Source organism: Odontesthes bonariensis, chromosome 2 (genome assembly GCF_027942865.1).
Source record: "Odontesthes bonariensis isolate fOdoBon6 chromosome 2, fOdoBon6.hap1, whole genome shotgun sequence".
NCBI lineage: Eukaryota > Metazoa > Chordata > Actinopteri > Atheriniformes > Atherinopsidae > Odontesthes > Odontesthes bonariensis.
In genome coordinates, this window is record NC_134507.1 from 4800362 (window position 1) to 4819947 (window position 19586).

General features: G+C 41.5%; 1 protein-coding gene across 2 annotated transcripts in view; it reads right to left on the reverse strand.

Annotated features, from left to right (window-relative positions):
- The window catches only part of sertad2b (SERTA domain containing 2b), a 46393-nt gene extending 36281 nt beyond the window's left edge, over window positions 1–10112 (reverse strand). Inside the window, exon 1 of one of the 2 annotated variants that reach the window (XM_075474619.1) lies at window positions 9906–10112. The gene's annotated coding sequence lies outside the window, so the exon portion shown is untranslated. Of the gene's footprint in view, window positions 1–539; window positions 576–9905 lie in introns of those variants that run through there. The other variant, XM_075474622.1, reaches the window with a different exon arrangement.
- Window positions 10113–19586: the final 9474 nt, after the last annotated feature.

The window sequence follows — 19586 nt, forward strand, 5'->3', positions numbered from 1 at the left end:
AAACAGAAAAATCCACACGAGGGCAAAGAATGAAAACTAGCTTCTGCTACACACACCGCAGTTTATGGTGTTTCCTAAATCCGTGCAAATGTTACACTACTATCCCTATAATATCTATCAAACATCCATCCATTTTCTATTTCAAATTTAGGGTCGCACGGAGCTGGAGCCTATCCCAGCCGCCATTGGGCCGGAAGCAGGAGACACCCTGGTCAGGTCGGCAGTCCATCACAGGACCACGCAGAGACAAACAACCATTTACACTCACACTCCGCCTTAAAAATGTGACCTTTTTTGTCAGGCAGCTATCCCATTCAAACCACTCTGGCAGCATGGTTCAATTAGCCTGCAATGATTCAGGAATAACATGTTTTTCAGGAAATCATCACAAGATAAGTGACCTTCCAGACCACCACGCATTTACACTCAGCCATGTCTTACAGGACAGCCTTAAAGTTTAAGTGAAGTAATGAGTATCTTTGTTAAAGCACTCCTATTTGTGAGGCCCCTGGGCTGATGTTTCATGTTTGTTCTCCCACCTCCCAGCCGGGCGAGGCAGATGGCCGCCCTTCCTGAGTCTGGTCCTTCTGGTCACTTCCTCTTAATAAGGGAGGCTCTTCTCTCCGCTGTCCCTCCGCCGTTCAGGGCATGCTCAGGACAGGGGATTGAAATGAAATGAAAACTCGATGCAATTCACAAATTTTGAGATCTTTTTGTGAATTGGCACTATGCAATAAACAGAATTCAACTGAATGGAGCTGCAGCAGGTAGAGACACGAGGCAAAGACACTACTTCATAGGGTGAAAGGGTGAGATGCATGTCTATGATTTGAAAATGCACCAAGAACAAAAGAATAGAGAATATTTGTTATTGTTGTTTGGCCTGCTTGCCAACAGCAGCTGCAGCAGTATTTTCAGGTGATTACGGAACACAAAGCACATTTAGAAGGCACTAGAAACAAAAAACTGGACTTTTAAAATGCATAAAACCACAAAACCAAGCTTCCCCCAAACCAGACTAACACACTCAGAGTCGTCGGTGGTTGTGGCTTGATTTACCCCTTATGCCCGACCAGACTCGGATGGGTCCAGGCTCCAAAGGTCCATCTTTTTGAGTAGAAAGCAGGTGCATTTCATCTGTTTCCTCCCAAGTTCTAAAACTGTGTGCATGCATGACCTGCGATGTGTCTTTGCAAACCGAAAGACACGTAACTTGCTCCCACACAAAGCCAAAATTATCGCGTTACACACGTCATCATTCAGCCAGAGACCCAAACAATAATCTTCCCACCACTGTGTCACCACTGACACAGATATCAGCCGCTTAAACGGCTGCCAAGCTGACGCAGCACTGTACAACAAAGTAGATCATTATTAGGCCATAATCATACAGCGGCCGGAGGCCAAATATCCCAATATCAGGGCTGGCCTGATATGCCACCCTAACTCATTCAACATTTGCCATTGGCCGAGTTTGGGTTTCTTTTTCAGTGGGAGCTCTAAAGCTGCTAATGCAGTAATGAGTATAAGGGACAATCCACCGTCCTGTGTGCTAAAAAAGGGAGAACAGCCTGTCACAGACACACCCCTGCAGGTTTAAAAATGAACTCGTGGCAGAAAAGTACGTCAGACCGAAACGTGCCGAACTGAAAAATTAACAAATGATCCTGATCAGCAGGTGTGACACCAGAAAAGCACAGCGAAACCTCCAAAAGCCCCAACTGAATTCTTGTTGGTCGTTTTGTTTTTTTGTTTTTTTTTTACCTCGTTTACTATAGAAACATCAAATTTGTTCATGTTTTTTGATGTGTACTCTCCAGCAACGACATCGATCAATTAAAAATTAAACAAAAAAATACGTCTTAATTGGGAGCCGATTATTGAAATTGGGTTATTGAAATTATTCTTCCTCTACATCAAGGAAGTAGCAACACAGCACAGCATCTGCAGCTGTTTCTCTCATGCTTTTGGGTGGTCTAAACGATGATGGTTGTTATTCAAACTGACGATCTTCTGATCTGATTTAGTAACACCTTCAGGTCAGTTTGAAAGTCCCAATGCGTGATAATCGGCTATCACTATGCCCTCAAGCTACTCAAAAAACAAACAAGCCAGAAAAAAACCCTGATCCTACGGCCTCTATCATGAGATCACCCCGAGGCGGCTCATTCTTCCTTCTGTAAAATCAAATAAATTGATCGCAAAAATGGAAGCAATCAAGATTCCAACAAGCCCTTTTGTACTCCCACTTTTTTAAGATCATTATTCATTGATTTTTATTTTTATTTTTTTTTTTTAAAGCACAGCTCCCATTAAGGTAGTGAGCGGTGTATTTAAGATGTGTGTTGAGAGAAAGACTCGCTCTGACTCCTCACACTGAAAAACATTGGAACACATAACTAAAGGACGTCAGACACCATCTGACACCATTGCACCTGCTCTCTCTGCCGTTTAACAGGCAACATCGCCCCAATCAAACACCGGAGCTGCATTAAAACCCGTCCATTCTCCATCATAATACACGCACTGGTATTTATGGAGCAGGATGATTAGGATTGGTGTGAATTCGGTGCGTTAAGTTTGTCATTCTCACTGTCTGACGGAAGGAGGAAGAGCGTGTGGGAGGGGGTATTCCGGCAGAGTACGTGATGTAACAGCTTACTATACAAGTAGTGCAGCAATGAGTCACTGTGCTGGGGGAGGTGATGTAAAAACGCCCCTACGATTCAACATCTGCGTGCGTGGCTTAGTTCACGTAGAAAACGCTCCTGCTGTCAAGGCTCTCAAATTGCTAAACTGTTCATTTGTAACGAAAAAAAAACAAAAAGTGACTTTGTAATTACACATTTTTACAACAACACAGCGACCTGAGACCTGTATCTAGATCTTGATCCATTTATCTATCTGTCCAAGTTCAGCCTTGTCTATTATTAATACTTTGTTATGTTTTGTTTTTTGTGAGAGGCCTCCTCTGCTCTGGAAACGCTGCTCTCCTGACATCCGATCCCACCATCCATGTGCAGCTGTATATGTGTGTGTGTGTGTGTGTGTGTGTGTGTGTGTGTGTGCGTGTGTGTGTGCTGCATGTACAGAATATGTGTCTCAGATCTCAGCTCGTCTCCTGTGGATTTGTGAAAGCAGCCCAAAGCTTCCTCAGACACTGGACACTGGAAAAATGCAATGAATTTGCTTGTTTTTTCATTGAAAAAAATCAAATCTATAAGGCTAAATAGAAGTGCACTGCGATCGTGTCATAAACAAATTGCAACGACAGCAGAAAACAACACGTGTAATGACTTTATGTTTTCGTGCGATGGCACTTACGTCAAAGGGCCAACAGAAACAGAATTTGAACAACGTCTTATGTGTCACGGCACCTATTTGAAACTGAAACACTAGATCGATAAATATTCTAAAGGTCCAAAGTTACATTTTATGGAACCATTTATCATATTAACAATTTAACTATTTGATTTTTAAACACTTGTGAAACAGCACCTTTTTGCACAAAGAAGGCGTCCCCGCATGAATTACTGATACATAAACAATGAAGAGATGTCTGTGTCCCGCACGGTTCTTCCTCCCAACGCTACACGGTTGAGCGGTGTGATTTTCAGTTTTTTTTTATTCAGAATCACTGTGTGAGAGAGAAAATGAAGCTCAGAAGAAAGGAAAAGGTGCTCCTTGTGTGAATGATGAAAAGGAGGTCAGTGCCCAAAGGGGCGGGGCTAACGGCTAACGCTCTGCTCAAAGTAAAAGCTTAGAGAACAGATCTGTCAAAGCTACACACACACACACACACACGTCAGATAGCCTATTGTGATGCTGGACTGATGAATAATGTGGAAAAAACAAACTTTGCATCTCTCCTCCAAAAAGACCCCTTCCAATAATAAAAATCAAGAGTTTGGTTGTTTGTGGCGTTTCTATGCGTGCGGAAGACGTGTCATGAGAGAGGCGTGGCTTCATACTCTGAGAACCTGCAGAGAAGAGTTTATCAGACCGGACAGTTGGAAGCGAGGTTTATTTAACACCTGAATACATTTCAAGCTGTTTGGCAGCTTAGCAACGCCTAAGGCTCGCCTTTATCTGTGGGATCGGGATCGGCTAAAGCAAATCGAGGAATTGAAGAGGTCGCCATCGTTCACTGTGAGGAGTGGAACGGAGCCGGAAGGTAAACTATCAATCAACGACCTTTACGATAGACGTCGCAAGATTGGGTCGTCTACGCCTACTGATCGGGAGGTGAAGTGCCTTGCGTATCCGTCAACCCGACGGAGAACTTTGAAAGGTTTAAAGCCTCTCCGTGGCTACGGAGACGGATTGACGGATAGCGACAGAGAAGCATACTGAGGCCTTAAGTCAACCGAAGTGACGTCACAAAAAGTTCCGTGGCTTCATTGACGCTAACTAAAAAAAAAAAAATGGCGGCAAGTGCACAGGCAAGCTGTTAAAACTGTTTGTTTTGTACTGTACGAGATATCGGTCCCTTACAGTGTGATAGTTCAAACATAGGACAAGAGTTCAAATAATGCTGGCAGGGACTAGCTCCATCCATCCATCCATTTTCTATACCCGCTGAATCCGTCGGTCGGGTCGCGGGGGGGCTGGAGCCAATCCCAGCGGTCATTGGGCCTGGAACCCTCTTGCTGTGAGGTGACGGTGCTAACCAGGGAATAGCTCATCAGAGGAAACAAACAGCTTTTCAAAAGACGTGTACTTGGCACCCAAAGAGTTAATCAAGTTTTTTTAGACTTTCAAAACCCAAACACGGAATAGCAGCAGAGCAAGGAATAGAATAAACGTCATTAACGTGTCCATGTAACCATCTGTCGTAGTGACGACCTAGCTTTACTCTGAGCTTCTACACCCTTTGCAAGTCATTGCTGGAGTGACATACGGAGTAGCATCAGGGTAACACAGATGTGGAAAACTTTGACACAGCAGTCACATGAGACAGTTAATCAGTATCCCATTATATTTATGGAATTTTTGTCCCAAATGATACGGTTTCCCAAACTTTGCTGACCTGCAACCTACAATTCGGTCATTTGTAATATTCATCGAATCCTGATTAAAATGGACAAACGTTTTTTCTTCTATTTCAATCTGACTTCTCGATGCAAAGTTTTAACGATTCGGATAACCTCGACCAAAAGTCTGGATTTGTCGAAAATATTCCACGAATATACTCAAGTGAAGCTGCGGTGGCGGGGCTATTTCCTGTCACCTTTCTGCATCAAAGGGCTGAGATTTAGAGCGTCCTTGAAGACAAAGCTTTGACCTCGAACATTGTTCTATAACACACATGAACGCACACGGAGGCTTTTTAATCCCACGCTCACGTCAGCGACTTGCTCCATCGTGGTATAATGGCACGTATTTGCCCGTGTGCCACCATGCCGGTTACCAAAGGATTCCACAGGGGGGCGCACCAGATGACTCAGAGCGGAACAAACACGCCGACTTCCCAACACTTTTAGCGCTGCTGACGATATGACCCTACAACCGATCCGATCCGCCCTGCACAGCCCCTACTGGTCGCCAACGTCGCATCAACGACGCTCCAAACAAACGCAGGATACGTGAAGCAGCCACCATAAACACAAGCGTTCATGTATGTAATTAAAGGCAAGAATGTGTTTTTATTCACTAACTGTGCGGCTGTCATAGAATTTTTTCTATGACTCTACAGGGTATAAGATGGGGAAGGGTCAGGTCCACATGTTGCCTGCCCAACTCACCTTAAAGCAACTTTCAGTAATACGGGGTTTGTTTACCATGCAATACACACCCCAAAGCTGTAGGGGGAGCTCCGTAGAAAATAAGGTGACAGTCTAGCCAGACTGTCGTAAACCCACCAGAGGCATTTACGGTTTATTTTTCAAGACACTGGCAGAGAGTTGGAGAGCCGTCGACAGCTAATGGAGAGGGGGTGTGTCTTATCAGGCTACCTGGCTCGGCTCAGAGCCCTTTACGACCTGCCGTGAAGCAGTAGTTCTCGGCTCTCGTGTGTAGCGAGACTTCCAGAGGTAAACAAAGCACGCGGCGCCACAGGCAAAGTTGCAAGCGCTGTTTCGGTCTAGGGCCACCAGATGGAGATGGAAATGTCACCGTTTTCATCAGAACAGGTCAGCCAAGCAATCTGATGATTGCCAAGCAATTTTATGACCATGAAAAAGTTGCATTGTGCCGCTTTAAAACGTTGAAGTGAAACATTATTTGAAAAATACACGATAGGACAGGAACACCGTGTAGCTTTTAAACTGTTTGCTTTGGCTTGAAGCTACTTCTGTAGTGCCAGTGCACTGGAAAAAATCCAAATCTTACCAAGTATATTTGTCTCACTGAGTATCTCATTACACTTGATATAAGACACAACTGCCTAACAAGTACCATTTCAGCCAGATATAGGGACTTGTTTTAATACAATACATCTTGAATATCTTGTTAAGTGAAAAAGTCTTGAAAACATCTTGTTTTGAGTCATATTTCACATGAAACAAGCTTTTTTTTCATTTGAAGGGGTTTTTAAGCTAATTTCAAGATCACTTTTAACTCAAAAGTCCTAAATATCACATTTTATTTCAAGAAATCTTGACAAGCCGATTTTCACTAGTTCCATTGGCAGATTTTTTTTGCTTATTTCAAACAAAAACGTCTTGTATTTGCTGTTTTTTCACTTATTTTTGGAGGGGCATTTTTTTCCAGTGTGTGAGTTCCACCAGATTGTTTTTGAAAAGTGAGTCAAAGACACACACACACACACACACATCTTTGAACTCGTGGAGCTAATGTTTGTTCATTTGTCCTCATGGGTGTGTCTCAATGCAACAATAACCACGACCCCCGTATAGGTTATTGGGTCATACCCTTCAAAACGACTCATCGTGGCATCCTGTAAAGCACCTCCTCCCCAGCGAGTGGCAGAGAGGAGACATGACTGTTCCACATCCGAGCAGACGCCATTCTCAAGTCTTTTTTAAAGGTTTTTCTGGCACCAGTGGTCTTTATTCAGCAGTGGGCTGTGTAATGACTATTGTTTAACCGTACTGCAGTGTAAAGCTTTCCATGAGCAACTTAAACTGACAGTATTTTGCTGACGAGTGGTAGCTAATGGGAGTCACAGTGAGAACAGCATGACATTCAACAAACAGCAGTCAAGGCCCACAACAGAGCAGCAGTCTACACCTCTGCCTGCTAGATCACTTAGCTCCATCCACACTGTACATTTATTGTCTGATCTGTGAGGGCTTTTAGACCAGAGTGAAAAAAAAGCTCCCTTTGCCCGTCAGTCTAACAGAGTTGGCACGGCGTCTGGCAAGCGGAGACACTGAGCAGAGGGTCAGAAGATCAGCTTCATCCAGATAGCTCTGCTTACTGTATGGGAGGCAGTAAAAAGGCGGGGGATACCTGCTCAATGTTGGAGCTGGCGAAGTGCAATGGAGTAACGCCAGTCTTACTGAGGGATTATTGTGCGGTGATGCTATCATCACAACCACTCTCCTACTATCTATTTATAGTTCACAGAGCTCTCTCTCTCTCTCCCCCTCAGTCTCTCTGTCAGATTCTCCACACTGAATGCCAAGTGCATTAAAGGGAGAAGCTCCGAGAGAAGAAGAAAAATAATAAAATGAAACCTTTAAAAGTCAGTAAGAAACGAGGCACCTGTCCAACCAACCTTCACATGTTAGAAAATTGTCATATGTGCTCGTATAAAACACACGGGTCCAGTTATCGTCTCATTGGGGGACATTACATTCCATTTGTGTACACAGCTTGGAATTGGTGAGTAAGGCAAAGCTGAGTTTCCACTTCACGATATATTTTGACTCCATTTGACACACGACTAGAAACTGTGACATAGTCAGGCGTTCTGTGGGCATCTGTAACATGTGGATTATTTGATCCCTGAACAAGCGAGATCGATTAGACTGGTCACGTGTGGACAAACGCACAAACACGTGAAACTACAGAGTTTGAGTTTAGTGCAACCGTTAACAATTTGACTGTCTCAGGGTTAGGAGAGTTTGACAGAATTGACCAACAACAGGCAGGTTTAGTCTGCTTTTACATGTGCTGCAGGGTGTTGAACGTGTCATCCCAGAAGACAGAAAGAGGCAGGGAATGCCAGGCAGCTCCGAACCACGAGCTGGGAGAGGGGACGGACAGCGGCACCTTAATCTGGATTAGCAGCTAAATTAGAAGCCTGGTTGCTTGTGTAATCCCGCCGACAAAGTTCTGCCAGCAACTGTTGCCATTTGACAGCTGTGCGTTCATTAAGGCCATTCTGGAGTGGCCACACAGTCACGTACAGATACCTGAACAGAAATCTTTAGACAGCTGCCGGGCAAACATCTGCACAAGGACGCAGTTATAACTGCGAATTAAAAGGCCACCACGCACTTCGGATTGGAATTAGAGTTTGCTCCAGCTGTTCCTCATTTAGAAAATAAGTCCCTCCGAAAGCTCACAACATAAATCAAAGGTCACGTGGTCGAAAGGAAAGAAAAGACGACACAGCAAAGTTGCGCTACAAAAAAAAATTGTGTACATTATTACATTATTTTTGACTCAACTTGACCCGACTCATACGAATATAGAAATAAATGATCCTGTAGTGTCAAACAAATTTAGATAATATTATTTGAAAACTATAAACAAAATTGGGCAGAAGAAATTCTGTACAAACCTAAACTTAGAATGTATTGTTTGATAAAGTCTGTCTACCAACCAGAGCACTATGTCACCCTGAACCTTAGCAGAGCGCAGAGCTCTGTTTGGGCCCAGCTGAGAAGTGAAGGGGCATTTTGCCTCTGGCGGTTGAAACTGGACGTTTCCAAGCAATCCCAGAGGAGAACAGAAAGTGTCACCTGTGGGACTTAAATGAGGTGGAAAATGAGATGCATTTAGTGTTTTACTGTCCTTTTTACCATGAAGTTAGACTTAAGCTCTTCCTTAAATTGACCTTGGAATGTCATGATTTATTTTCTATGTCCGGATGCTTGTTTGTAGCGTAAAAGTTGGAATTTGATCACAATGTTGGCACAGGCTCACAAAGCGCGTTTGTCAGGCCCAGGTGGGGAATGCGCTGCGCATCTCTGGGCAGCGCAGCAGCCCATCTGGACACATCTGTCCGTCAGTGATCGTGCGTGCGTTTAAGAGCTTTAAGACAACTTGGTTACATAACGCAGGCGGCAGGGCGAATGTGCGCTCTCGAGTGTCAACAACAACCAGTTCATTTCAGCTCAAACACTCTCAGGTCTCATCAATATGAACGCGTTTTCAGAATAGACACACGTAAGTCTCTTGGTTTTGCTTCATGATTGCGAGCAGTAACGAATAAAAAAACACTTTTAAAAGTCACGTGCTTAATTTGATATGCGCCGACTAGACGCATGCTTTCTAAATAGAAATTCAACTTATTGAATTGACTAATGCTCCTCGTTTACAACAAGCTCCTGTGTATATTTAAAGAATTTTACTGTAATACAAGGAGTGCCATTGCTACAGTTACTATTTACTCTGTAGCTTGTCGTGTTTACATTTTGATATTCAAGCCGATTTGAAGAGTAACATCAATACATTACAAAAAATATGTCTGTCTATTTGGCCTATTACATATCAGCTTCAAATGATGTATTATCTCCACTAAATGAGTTTGGCGGTACACCTTCGTGCGTAACCATCGTGCGTAACGGGAAATCCAAGCTGTGCTGCTCAGATTCCGTATTATTCTTATTCTTTCCTATCCATCTGATATATCTCCTTTACATACATGAAACAACTTTCTTGAACTTGTTCAATATGTTTAAAGAAATAGATGAAAACTAACAGTCACAACCAAGAACCTCCGACCCACTGATTCATCGCGCAGAGTTAAAGATCCAGTTTGAGACACTCACCCTCTGTGGTAGACACGTCCAGCACGGTGCTAAAGTAGAAAAATAGATGTGAAAGATATGGCTCTTCTTCGGCTTTTGTTCAGGGAGAAAAACTCACTCCGCCGACGCCGGGACGTTGGAAGTCAAATCTAAAATGAACTATTATAGATTTACGGACAGCCTCAGTTCAACGACTCCAATGTCACAGATATTCGCGTCCAATGCGAAGTCACGTAAGAACAGCCAGTCTGGCGCTGCGTTTTTTTTTTGTTTTTTTTTTTAAATAAACTTTATTCATCTTCACAATATCACAGTAACAGTAGTCATGAAAGAAATAGTGTACAGTAATGAACAAAAGACATAAAATTAAAAAAGAACATAGTTAAAAAATACAACGATAGGAAACTGTTAGAACAGAAGAGAGAAAAAAATAAAAAAATTACACAAGTAATACACGAGTTACAAAACATAAGTTATAGTCTTTCCAAATACTTATTGTTTTTATAGCCTTTTTGTTAATCGAATTCGAGATTGAGTCAAGATACAATTTTACATCTATTACGAAGAGGGCAAAAAGTGGTTTCCTGTGCATTATTTTACTTTTATGAATATGAAATTTAGCAAGCAACAATATTAGATTGATAAGGTATGTGGGAGAGGAATCTTTCGCCTTGAAATCTGTGATACCAAACAAAAAATTTGCAAAGAAAAGAAGGAAATCTGGCTGGATATAGTTGGATATCAGAGCAACAAATGTCTTTCCAGAACTTCTTCGAGCATGTACAGTTCCAAAACAGATGAGCAGATGTTTCTGGGTAAAGCTTACAAAAAGAACAGGAAATATCAAATATCAGCTTTATATTTCTGAAGAAAGTGCTTAGTTGGATAAAATTTATGAATTAATTTAAAAGAGACTTATTTGACTTTATTAGTGAGAAAAAACTTGTGTGGGAGAGACCAATTTTTTTTCCCAATTAACATTCTGCACAAAGGAGTTCCAATAAGATACACAAGATGGGGTTCGGCGACAGTGTTTAACTACAGGACCACAGTAACAGTGTCAGTAACAGCACAGTAACATTTTCCTTTTGTCAAATTGTGGGTGGACGCATCGGCAGTGACAGACATGTCATGCGGTGACTAACAGCTGAGTCAGAGCACCGTGGTCCCGCCCACACCGCGGTGGCACGCAGCACTTCCACACCAACTCTGTGTGCTTTCTGAAGAGATGCAGCCCCCCCTACCCACGTACGGAAATTATTCCCCCTCACCATTAAAGAGAAGTAGGCGTAGATAGATAGATAGATAGATAGATAGATAGATAGATAGATAGATAGATAGATAGATAGATAGATTGAAGTTCTCTTCCAGCCAGAGGGGAGGTGTTGTAGATGGTGATGGCTGCTGGTAGACATAACAAAACACACATAATTACCTCTTTTAACAACAACAGCAAACGAAATGAATCCAAAACATTTTCAATCATTTAAGACTTTAATATCTTTAATAGTAATAATCAAAACAATCAAAACCATCATTACATTAACATATTTTTATTTGGTAGTCAAGCAGCAGTTGGGTTCTCCAACTTGAATAAGACAGTTTGTTGATAGATAGATAGATAGATAGATAGATAGATAGATAGATAGATAGATAGATAGATAGATAGATAGATAGATAGATAGATAGATAGATAGATACTTTATTCATCCCAATTTGGGAAATTGTTTTGTTGCAGCATGCAGTAAAAGATATGAAAACAATTAAAGTAAAAACAAGCAAATAGAATAGAATAAAATAAATATAAAATAGAATAAAATAGTGAATAAACATTCGCTATGTACAAATCTACAGTATGAAGAGTTTTTTTTTTTTTTTATGTTATTGTTTTTAGGAGAGACTTCAGGCCTATGGAGCGTAAAGTTCTCTTCCAGCCAGAGGGGAGGTGTTGTAGATGGTGATGGCTGCTGGTAGGAAGGATTTCCTGAATCGGTCCTTGTGACAGCGGAGCTGGATGAGCCGGTTGGAAAAGGAGCTCCGCTGTCCAACCAGCAGCTGGTGGAGAGGATGGGTGGGGTTATCCATGATGGATAACAGTTTGTTCAGTGTCCTCCTCTCCACCACAGGTTCAAATGAGTCCAGTTCGCAGCCGATGACAGAACCAGCCTTCTTAATAGGTTTATTAAGCCTGCTGGTGTCACCGGCTCTGATGCTGTTCCCCCAGCAGACCACAGCGAAGAAGAGTGCACTGGCAACAATAGACTGATAGAACATCTCCAACATCTTGCTGCACACGTTGAATTCAATGTGCAGTCTAAGGATGGTGGCATCTTTATATGTTAGCAATTTATTTCCCCAGTTGTTCTTCCACACAAAGGCATGCTTGTTAAGATGCGACTTCTGTCCCTTTGAGTCCACTGTTGGCAATTTTGGAAAATAGACAATTTAAAGGTCTAAACCCAGTTTTGATTGTTTGAATGAAATAGGGCCTGATGGTGGCGGACCATTCTTATGATAAGGCCTTGAAAACCTGCATACTTTTTTTTTTTAAATATCCACTGCCAGCGGATATTAAAGGGGAACTCCGGGGCATTTGAAGCGCGTTTCCGTTGCTAGAGGTTGTCAAATACTGACAGTAGGACACAGACAGGTGCAAATCTGCGCTCCCTGTGTGGAGATCGCGCTGTTCGTGCAGCATGTCATGCGAGGCTAATACGTGGTGGCTAAGGGGCAAGCGCTAACCCTTCCACGTAAAACAACAACTTGCACACTGCAGAAACGTCACACCACTTTATAACCCATCCGACAATAAAGTCACAAGCCTTACCATCAAAACCATATGCATGGTTCTCACATTACTGGCATGGGGACGTTACAAAACAACTTTATAAACAGCATGTCACTCACCGGCTGGTTGTAGGCTCGCGCATGTGAAAGCCCAAAAGAGTCGATGGACGATAATCCCATATACAAAACAATTATCTTCTTTAGAAAAACTGCGTTCAAGTATTTAAAACATTAAAAAAATATTACTGGGCATGTATTGTTGATATGGGTAGAAATCATATTTGAAAAAAATGTGTATAAACATAACTCCACGAGGTACCTTTCTGTTGGAGACTGAAACTGCTAAAGCCCCCCGAAAATAAACACTAAATATGTAGAAAATGCAACAGTTAAATCAAAGTTAATGGATGAGTGGGCTAAACCAAAAACTAATTTTCTGTCCATCGTTGTTTCCGTACGCTTGGGTGGTTCGTAAACGATTGTGTAAATCAAAGAATTCTATAGTCGAATGTGAGGCCATCTGTGTGAAAGTTAAACCTTGGCCAGATTTGGGTCATTGCAAGAGGACGGTGATCTCAAATGGACCTGCAAATGGACAACAGACAAGCCAATGAAGGCAGAAATCAAGGCATTGCAAAGGTCCTGTGAAAGTTTTCTCTTGTTGACATCCCACACACTAAGATATTCCGTCTACATTATCTGAATAAATTAGCTTTTCAGGTGAGGTGTGATTGAAGTGTGTTTATTTGTGCTTTCGTACAGTATCTCTCAGGTAGCTGATCCCTGTCCACCTTTCTCGCTGCATCGTTTAAATTCGGCCCCCCTGCCTTCTGTGATCACCTGTGCTGGCTGAGGCAACACTCTGCTGTCATCGTCCAACTCTGCAGCTGCTTCTTTTCACACCTGACAGCTCCGCCACCACCTGAAGGACTGGACAGTGCATGCTTTGGACGGATAGAATATGTTAGAAATGAGAGATTGGATAACTTCTGGTTTGCAATGGCCTCTAGTGGCAATCATTGGGAACCGCAGCACAAGCTCCCCCACACGGTCCCCTTTACTCTGCATTTTGCTTCTAGTGGATATATATGATTAACGCATTAGTTCACATGAAGAAGTCATTGATGATCTTGATTCAATAGGACCTATCAATGAGCTGCATGTGTGTGTGTGTGTGTGTGTGTCTCTTTGCATGAAGGAGGATCAAGGTGTTTAGTTTCAAATCAAATCAAATCAAATCAAATAAAACTTTATTTATATAGCACTTTTCACACTAAAAAGCAGCACAAAGTGCTTTACATAATAAAATCAACAATCAAATCAACTCATGCTTAAAATCACACACAACATCACACCGACAACCACACTAAATCTAAAACAAACATTAAAATAACATCAGCCATGAGGTTAAATACAACATTTATATAGTGACACCTCAAATTGTCACAGACTGAGACTGTTAAGTTAAATTGTAAGAAGTTACAAATAGAGGAATGCAGCCAGAAATACATAAAAAAGATTCAGCCAGACTACGACCGACAGGGTGAAGGTCACAGGTGGTAGTAAGAGATAGAAAAAAAAAAACAACTACAAGGAGACACAGAATGTACCAAAACAAGTTTAAATGCACACAAAAGAACCAAAGCAGATGTACAAATTTGAAAAGAAAAAGCAAGGAGACGCAATGAAATGAGAAGACAGAAAACAGTTACACTAAATAACCACAGACATGTAAAACGACAGCAAAAAAATACATTAAACTACAACAAAGTTGAGACTAAAGACACACAAAATCCCTCTAGTGCAGACAGGGTGGATGGTTTTGTGTATTTTTTTTTTTCTAGGGCCCCTTTCAGTCATAAAGTTTATCAGTGGGCTGGTCTCTTCCTTCTCAGGCCGTTATTATCAGTTATTATGTGACCAGCAGCTAAGTTGGCAGGCACTGACTCAGACCTTTTAACGAGTATGCGTGAGTCCTGATTTTTGCAGCTGTTTTTGACCTTTTTGTAAGCAGCTGCAGTTTTCTGTCAGTCAGTGGGGACATCTCAGATGTTCCCCAAACTCAGAACAAAGCCGTGTGCTGAACATGTGCGAGTGTACGATGGGGGAAATCTAGACAAACATTAGAGGCATCAGGTGAGGAGTCCTACAGGTCTGCTTCTGACTAGCATCTCATTACTACTGCATATCGACATTCAGGTTTCTTCTGAATGTGTTTCATACTTCACATTTTCAACTAATATGAATAATATTGTTGTCATGTCGCATTTCAGTTGAACCACTTGACATATGGTGCATGTTTATGTTTGACTATGTTTGATTTGCTTTCCTCTTTTTTGTGGCCATGGGGGTATCAAATCCCACAGGAGTGTCTTTTTTTTTCCTTTTAGATTTTCAGTTTGTTTTATGTTACGCATAACACTGCTGGGTCACAACCACAGGGTTTATAGATTATTTCAATAACTGTAAATTTGATATAATGAGACAAAAAAATAAATGAAACAAATTAGTGGCTGACAACAGACTCATTGTGTCTATTGAATAGAATAATTAGGGCTGGGCGAGTTAACTCGTTAATTATTTAACGCCGATAAATATTTTATGGCGCATTAACGCAGGTTTTATTATTTATTTTATTTTGTAAAAGTCTGTTGCTCACAGGCTTTTATTTTGTAAAAGTCTGTTGCTCACAGGCTTTTATTTTGTAAAAGTCTGCTGCTGTCTGCTGTGGAACAGGAAAAGAAAGTAATCGGCGGATCCACCAAACATGGAGAAGGGTACGGAACTTTTACTCGGCCATTTTCATTTTAAAGTTCTTCCAGACGGCGGAGTCGACAGAACCAAAGTCATCTGTAAACACTGCCAAGTTGAATTGTCTTCTCAGCGTAGTAGTTCCAGTCTAAAATATCACTTAAAGGCAAAACACACAACTGATAGCAGCAAGTCATTCAAGGAAACAGACAGTGGAGCGAGGCTTCTACATAAAAACTACAGAAAGATGCTGATGTTAAAAGTGTGTTTGCACAACAAATGTTATGGCACTTTCATTCATATGGCAGCACATTTAAAATAAAGCTAAATGCTAAAAGCTATACACTACTTTTGGATTCATTTTTGGATTCTGCGTACAAATGCGATTAATCGTGATTAATCAGGGAAATCATGTGATTAATTAGATTAAACATTTTAATCGTTGCCCAGCCCTAAGAAAAATACTTTATTCATCCCCCGTGGCGGAAATTCAAATTGTCATGTCGCTCAATTAAAATATTTACAATGATTGTATATTAGAACAACAACAATAATAAATAAATGTGAGAAGAACATGTCAGCAGTCACTGTTACAAATCCTTCTGGCTGTGGGGACAAAGGACCTCCTGAACCTCTCAGTCCTCTGTCTTGCCAGGATGCTGTGGAGGCGGTGTTTATTGCTCACTATCAAAGCATATAACTTCCTCCTCGTCTGTGTGACGTACAGAAAAGCAGACATCAAAGCAGTAACATGGCAGGTGTATACTGATGTAGGAGCGGACCTGCTCTTTAAGTGAAACTGGTGTTTAGAAAAATGAATCCAGGTGAGGTGAATATAACACTCTGGTAGAGATCTATCGTTTTTTCTTGCTATTACTCTTTTCTAATCTCACAAGTCCTGTCCTGCTGCACCCTCGGGTAATGGATGACAGAGCAAAGACACTCTGAGGGACCTGACCTGAACATTTAGTCTGAGAGCCCGGGAGAGCTTTTCCATTTTATCCGTCAGTGATCTCACAAGCCCCCTGATGATTAAGCGAAGTAATAGTTCAAACTTCTTCCTCCTTCATCTCCGTTTTGCTCGTGCCCTACATCTGTGTCATCTCCTCTCCATCTCATCTGCATTCGGGGTGTTATTCCTCTTAACTCTTAATCCGCCGCTCCAACGCATAAACATGTTACAAGAGTTGAAAAATTATCATCAGAAATCATTCCAGTTGCACAGCATCCAAGCCAGTGTGGAAAAGATTTTTAGAAAAATCTATATTTTCATACACAAAAGCTCAGCAGAAAATCTCAAACGTGTACAAAGAAAGACACAGTTTGCCCACAGCTACTGCAAGATGCCACCTCCAATGTTGCACCATTCTAGAATTCAATGTATTTAGAATTTTATGTAAATTATTTATTTATACAGCCCTTTACAAACAATCATTACGATGTACCAAAGGTAATAAATAAAGAGAAGAATAAGTAAAAACAAAAAACAACAATAAAAGAACAGTGAAAGCAATAAGATAAAATAAGATAAAAGTGTCATCGTACTACTGGGTATTAAAAGCAATCCTAAATAGGTAGGTTTTTAGCCTAGATTGTGTTGCTGTGTTGATGTGTCTGCTGCTACAAACTCAGATCAAGTAGCTTCATTTTTCCCCCAACACACCCACAAACAAACCAGAGTTGGTGAAGTGATCCATGTTCTCCATGACCCAACGTGATTGTGCTTGATTTACCAAACACAAGTTTATTCTGCAATATGCAGCTCAGGAGAACAATACAACTTCACATAACAACTTTCAAAGAGCAAAGTTTTGATTCAGGGCTTCTCCAACAGATAGCTCTGAGGTCAGGTATGACTGGAATGAATGAGCCAGCAGGTTGGCAGAGCAGTCGCACAGTTTCTACTGCATTGTGACTGCGAAGCTGCGAATTCAGAACTGAAAAATTGATCTAAAATCCAGAGGAATGATAGCCTGGGAATTCCCATGCTGCTTTGCGCTCGATTTCATTCTCACTGCAAAGTCAGCCTGGAAACCACCGCCCTTATTTTTGCCAGAGTTTGGGAACCAATCGCAGAACGGGGGGGGCAGCAAGACGATGACGACGTCTATGCGCTACACCGAAGCTTGTAGAGCGTTAATCCAACATGACAGCGGACACAACGTTACCGTTCAATGCAGCCTTAGAAAGTGTTTCGGAGTAGATTCAACCTGGGGTCATTTGAACCGTGACATCCAGCCAAGTAGCCCACCCGAAGTTTTTCCGATCTTGGCTGAACATCAGCTGAGTTACTGAGTTATCCCGAATAGCTTCGTACAAGGGTTAATGGATCCTGGCAGTATCTCCAAAATTACCACACTAAAATCACATGTCATGACACCAAACTTCTACAGTAGTACAAATATGGTCTGTACTCACAAAACGATGCATTTGGAAGTTTGAAAATAGTCCAGGAGTTTATTATTATCAACACAAGCCTGATAGCTTTTCTGCAGCTAAAGCTGCGTCGACGTCACTTCTGGAGCTGGGAGCTTCAAAGTAAGATGAGGGTTGAGCTACTACTGTAGACAACAAAGCAAGGCTGCTCAATTTCTCCATTGATAAAATAAATTCACAACTCTACAACATAAAAAATCATGTAGAATATAGCATATAGGCCTACTTTGTTGTCAATTTAAGTAGCTTAGAGCGCAAGTTTACTTTTATTTTCCATTTTTTTCTTCTTCCTCGTCGAATTTCTGTCGTCATCTGGTATAAGTGATACAATTGGCTATGAATCGCGCGCAAAGCAGCATGGGAAGAACCTGACGTCATTTGATAGACATTCGTAGCGCCCAATAAACGGCTCTAGGCATTCGTAAACCACGCCTCAAATACGAGAAAATGCACACCTAGTTCCCAGACCACCATCTCATCGAGATTGTGGACGCGTCAGCCAGGCTAGAGGAATGACACGATTTTTAAAAGAAACCCTGTTTTTTCTTGTTTTTCTCCCCCCTGACAACAATAGAGTCCCAGAAACTGAAGGAAAGCAACCCAACAAACTTCCAGCATGGAAAAATGTGAGATTTGAGCACTTTGACAGTTTAAACAGCCATCAACGAGGTCACATGGTACAGAAGAAAAGCGGTGATAGTGCAACCTTTGAACGTTTTGTTCCGTTGGAGTGTGAAAGAAGGATGTCGAGGAGGCAGGTTCCTCCACTCTGAACTCATTTCATCTTCTCCAGGTAACTCATTTACACCAAAAGCACGAGTGCTCTCCAACTCCTGCCAACCTTTCTGACGAGACAAAGCATATATCATCCTGGTGAGGTGCTGAATTCGGTGGCAAAGCCTCCGTTCACCGACCTAAAGACCTCCCAGTCTCACCTGTGGCCCCAAAAGTTCCTGTGATCCCAATTGTTGAAGCTTTTGTCCACATGCATTAGCAGGAAAGAGAAATTCCAGATGTGCTTCAATCATTTTGTTGTATTGGATTTTGCCAGCAGTTGTTAGTTTCAATGAGGAATGCTTGAAGTAATCAAGAAGCCGGTACATAGTTGACATAAACCAACATAAAGCATAAAAAAGGCATCAGATCTACTTAGTGAGAGTTAAATTTCAGCATCAGATTAACAGAAAACACCTAGAATTTCTTTTTTTTATAAATTTTTTAATCTGGCCATATACATCATGCATTGGGTATGATTTTATATACCAATGGTAGATTTCAATATGAAAAACAGTCTGCCCGAGAACAGCTTATTTACCCGAGAATCCTCTTCAAGAGGGGTCATCAACATCATGAGACATGTTAGTTAGATACAGCAGAAGTAATCAAATTACCAGAAATCAGGGGCCATGCATGCTGTTTTATGGCTCAATATACCAAATGTTATCCGTTTTCCCAAAGAAGTCATGCGCCGCTAGGGGGAGGTGACACTGAGAAGAAGCTAAAAATGTTGAAAAGTTGTATTTACATTTACAAGTTGTTGTATTTGTAATTGTCTCTTATTAATTAATCTTATTGTTTTTTCAAACCTGAAGATATTCAGCTGCAGACACCAGGGAGGACGATACTATCTTATAAGCTTAGTTTTAATTTTGTGTTTAATCAATAAACAATTACTGTGCCAAAGTCATTTCTTTATATATTGTTCGGAAACAGGAGTGGTGATCCGCT